This window comes from Aegilops tauschii, chromosome 6 (genome assembly GCF_002575655.3).
Source record: "Aegilops tauschii subsp. strangulata cultivar AL8/78 chromosome 6, Aet v6.0, whole genome shotgun sequence".
Taxonomy (NCBI): Eukaryota; Viridiplantae; Streptophyta; class Magnoliopsida; order Poales; family Poaceae; genus Aegilops; species Aegilops tauschii.
In genome coordinates, this window is record NC_053040.3 from 211,147,263 (window position 1) to 211,152,543 (window position 5,281).

A 5,281-nucleotide genomic window follows, 5' to 3' on the forward strand; every position below is an offset into this window, starting at 1 on the left:
TACTATAAATTCTTTTGATGTCAATTGTGCTAATAATATGCAAAACCCTAAGCTTGGGGATGCTAGTTTTGCTATGACTACTACTTGTTGCAATGATCATGATTGGGGTGATTTTTCTTATGATCTTGAAAACTTATTTAAGCCCCATGATGAATATGAGATTGATAATAGTGTTTGCAATAATATTGAAAGTGGGTTTGGAAGAGTGTCAACTTTAGATCCCACATATTTGGAGTATGTTCAATCTTATGAATTTTTTGATAAAAGTGGGTTTGGAGAGGTCATGACTTTAGTTAATGTTAATCCCACTATTTTTGAAGAGTGTCAACTTTGCATACATGTGGATCGTGTTAAGAATATGTTTTGTGATAGCCATTTTGTTTAATTTTCTTATGATCCCACATGTAATTATTATGAGAGAGGAAAATATGGTCGTAGAAATTTTCATGTCACTAAATTTCCTCTCGTTAGGTTGAGATTGCTATTGTTTCTTTCTTCTTCCGTGCATATGCTAGATCTTGCTTGTCTTGCTAATTTGTTTTCCTATAAAATTCCTATGCATAGGAAGTATTTTAGACTTAGATGTGATTCTCACATATTTTATGATGCCCTGTTTGTGCTTCAACTCTTGTCTTTCTTGTGAGCATCATTGAAATCTGAATGCCTAGCTAGGGGCGTTAAACGATAGCGCTTGTTGGGAGGCAACCCAATTTGATTTTAGTTTTTTCCTTTTTGGTTCTGTTTAGGAATAAATCTTTGATCTAGCCTCTGGTTAGATTTGTTTTTGTGTTTTAACTAGCAAAGTGGCCCTCTCGATGCGCGGGCTAGAATTTTATTAAGTTTATTAATTAGATCATATTATTTTATTTGTGTAAAGGAGATTTGGAACCAAGTGTGATGACATTTATAAACATTTGTCATTTTTATCGTTTGTTCGTCAATTGGTGGTTGTAAACATGATTTTACCCGGAGGCATATGTTTGGTATTTTTCATGATTAAATGAGAATAATTTCTCTTTCATTGTGGGAAATATTGGGCGAAGACTTTGTCATCGAATTCTTTGTGAACACCTCCCCAACCCGTGGGTTTGCCGGATGTGGCCGTTGGATCGTGTTGATAGTTTGTACCGAGTTGACATGAAATTGTATTTCCATGTGCATCCTTCAAATATCAATGATTGTTATCGGTTCAATATGTTTTCTTTATGATCATGTACTGTATATTTCGATTTGTTCAGAACATTTTGCACCATAGAAAATTAGACTATAATTTAGTAGTTTCAGCACGTATGTGAACTCCACCTATTTTTAGGGATGTATAAAATATTGTACGCAATCACTGATTAATAGGAATTTTGTGTTTTTTGTAGAAAAAACATTTTTCTTTATGGTTGAAGCCCAAGAGGATCTTGCAACTGTAGACTGTAGACAGCATGTACACATTTTTTATGGTGGAAGCCTCATCATCGCACACGGCTCTCTTGCCTGATCCCCTTTTCATCTCCTTCTATTCCATCTATACAAAATTCGTTCCACCCATGAACACCAACTCAGTTTCCCTTCTTGATTCCGTGCCGTGACCTTGGTGGTACACACCTGCACGCACCTCTGCAGCTCGGCTGACTGTCGCGGCCACGAGGTGGCCATCTCGTGCACCTGATTTGGCTCCTCGTTCTGCCAGGCCGGTCAATGGCGGTGGAGGGTTAGCAGGGCTCGATGAGAAGCTGCGCAAGGGAGGAGGCGAGCTTGTCGATCTTGACAGTGCCGCTGCTGTCGGCGTCCTTGGAGGCGACGTGGGCGTGGATCTCATCTCCCACATCCAGCTTGAATCCACCTCGATTGTGAGGATGTTGGCGGCGTTGTTCTCCATCACATCGTGGCGGCGTCCCGGAGCGAGGCGCCCCGGCAGGTCATCTTCATCCTCAGCAATGGAAGCCTCACGTCGTCGGCTCATTCTTCACCTGCAGGTCCCCCCTTCTTCCTTTCCTGCCTATCTCATACTGTTATTTTTTTATTGTGCCTTATCCTTTCCCTGCGTGTGTATGGCTAAAGCAATATAATGTACGTTAAGGTACGACTTGTTAGTGAAATATGTAAATCTATTTATGCCTCCATACACTTTTTCCGGACTTGGGACTGGCATCTGAATTGTTAGGCCCCCTGCCGCCATTCATATTCAAACAAATTAAGAAATTAATTTGTTCATTTGTAAGTATCTATAGTTTTTCTATTTTCCAAAGATAGAATTAATTTTAATAAGTGAACATGAAAATAGGTGCTATTGCATTTTACATATGAACTGCAATGATCCATGGATGTTGTCACTATTCTCTTGTACAATAGAATAAGCTTGAACTATTAGATAATATATAGTGTCGACAATTAGTATTTTTGAGCTATTTCCATCGAATGTTCATGCATGTTTGCAATACTTTTGGGAGTACTGATCATATCCATTCTGCCATATCATGTTAGCATAGAAAATTCAATTTTATTTTGAGGATAGTTTGCAGTGTACTAATTTTCCATCTACTTATGATTATCTAGAAAAGGCTAGTAGCATATGTAAGTGTCTTTTTAGTTCCCAACTTTAGAATATTTTTGTGTTGACTATGTTCTTGACCACATCATCCTCCTTGTTAGTTCATTTGCTATAGAAAAGAAAATAATAGGTGTGATCAAGTCAGCATGGTATTACTTGCACGTGTTTTGAGTACCTCCTTTCTCTTATGTCTCTCATGAACTCCTTGAGCTTTATGTGGAACACTCGGTCAACAATATCAGGTTTTTCTGATGCAGTTTGGCCTACTTCCTGTAGCATAGAGTGTATCTCCAGCCAAGCTGCATTGAACATGAATGTCACAAATAGGTCTACGTATCCAGCCCACTAACATATTGGTATAGCATCTTGGTAGTTTTTTGCTTTGTATCTTGGGCTATCTATGAAGCTGTATGGCACATGGAAGTAGTATTCTCTTTTCTACTTGCTCATCCCTTGTATCTCCTCTTTCTATTGCCTCTTGCAAGCCAGCATATAATTCCGTTCTTAGGTTTCCTTGGTGTCTTTCGATCCAGTCCAGTTTGTACTGCAAAATGCATGCAAGGGCATCCACATTGAAATGCAGTTTAAGCTTTTCACACACCAGGAAGTGTTTCGATTGGTTAGTATGGTGTTGTATATGACTCTCACAGCATTCCAACATTGTTACATGCTTTCTCTTGCATTTTGCACCTTCTTTTAATATGTAATGCGTATTTCATATGTTATTCTCTGTAGGGGAATAATAATGGATACTGCATAGCCATGAATTATGAATGGTTCTTTGATATTCTTCTCGGTGTAATGTCTTTGTACTGTACAATGATATCCGATCCTTTTCTATTCCCTATCATATCATTCACTATGAAGCCTGCAACTTTGGTTGCCATTCTTATTGTTTTGCTAGTCTATTATCTCTATCCAACATATTTTTAAGGCCCTCGACAATGTGACGTTCTGTTGACTCCCTTGTATCTTCTGATGCTGACGTGTTAATCCAGTTTTTACCTCATTTGTAGGGTCATAGGTGCATAACTGCGTTGTGCGTGGTTTGTCTTTACCTTCAGGTAGTAGAGTTCCTATTCTATGGTCTTTTTGGCCGTTCATTCACAAATACATAAGGTCCACAAAAATTGTTTATTTCTGTGTATACCTTTCCTCCTGTTGATGTGAAAGCGAACATGGACTTGTACAATATATTGCATGTAGTTTTTCCACCTCTTTCCATTGTTTATTGACTGGATTCACATCAGTAAGATAATAATTTCAAATATTTTTCCCGTCCAATCTTAATCACAAATCCACATGTTCTTAACTTGAATTGTTGCATTATATATTTTAGTTGTGAGATTGTTATTATACCACCTTTTGAAGATTCATGGTTAGTAACGGATAAGCTTGTTGGATTGTACATTTGATGCTTTTAACCACCTTGGCAGGTTTCTCACATTTTTGCTATGTGCCCGACCTTTAACTTTCTTTGTTTCTTCCTACATAAATAGAATGCATATATTATTAAAGAGGAATAGATATATTATAAAATCATCACGGAGTACTCCTTAAGGTTTTGAAAATTTATGATTTTATTATTTTTTCAGCTTACAAATTTTCTTCTTTGTTGTAGAAATAAAAGAGATCAACTTCCAATACCAGTGGGTATTAAATTCCAGTCTTCATGTGAAAAAACACATACTATGAGTATATTTTATCATATTGTTGTAGTTACATGCAAGTCCATAAAAGCATATATTTAGTGAAGAATAAGATTGCAATTGAGGATGGCAAGTTCATGTAAAATAACGACTGAAAAATTGCACGAGGAACTTAGAGCTTGATCTGAACTTAAAGCTATTTGATTGTTTTGTTGCGCCTTGAATTGAAGACGTGGATTGTACTATTGTTTTTGTTCTTGCTGTTGAGAAAAGATTGAACTCTAAGAATAAGATTAGATTGCAATCGAGGATGCAAAGTTGATGTACAATGACCGCTGAAAAATCACAAGGGGAACTTAGGACATGAATACAAAGCTTATTTGATTGTGTTGTCATACCTTGAATTGCAGTCGTAAGTTGTACTGTTGTTTATGTTCTTCTTTTGAGAAAAAAATAAATTATGTCATTTCTATACGATTTATGCAGATGGTACTTACTGGAGGCTCACTTGATGGACCGATGGCACAATCGAGGATATTGGGGCACTTGCTTTTGTGAGTTCTTTTTCTTCTTTGAGGGAAAGCCATCATGGTGGTGTATATTAATTTGGAGTGATAGCTACATCATCTGCAAAAACTACAAGTGAAAAACCTGAAGGGTTGCCTATGATGGGTACAAGTCTAACCTATCATGAGTTTTTTTATGGGATCATGAGATTGAATGTGAGGTTGGTGTAAAGAATATGTGATGGACTGTAAGACTGATTGTGAGATTAGTATATATGGTATTAGGAACAAAAACAAAAGAGAATTACATGCAAATGATTAGTGTAGGGTTGTTTGGGAGAAGTGATCAACATACCTATCTTGGCTTGGGCTGCTGCTCATGTTGCATATTGTTGTGCGATCCACGTTGGAGGGGCGCATGTGCCTTCCGGCCCTATTTTCCTGAGTCAAAAAAAGACCTCAAAGAGGAGGAAGGACGTAGGGCTGGAAGTCTGGATTGCTGACCTGAGCGGAAGCCTGGATCTAAGAGGCGGAAGGATGTATGCCTGAATCGTTGTGTGGTATTGCGCCAAGGCAAGCTGGGG

At 37.8% G+C, this 5,281-nt stretch overlaps 1 long non-coding RNA gene across 1 annotated transcript; it reads left to right on the forward strand.

The window, feature by feature from the left end:
• The first annotated feature begins 1,407 nt into the window (after nt 1-1,407).
• Nucleotides 1,408-5,053, forward strand: LOC109772011 (uncharacterized). Its single transcript, XR_002235009.3, has 2 exons — nt 1,408-1,967; nt 4,678-5,053. It is a non-coding gene; the product is annotated as an uncharacterized lncRNA (long non-coding RNA).
• The last annotated feature ends 228 nt before the right edge of the window (nt 5,054-5,281 follow it).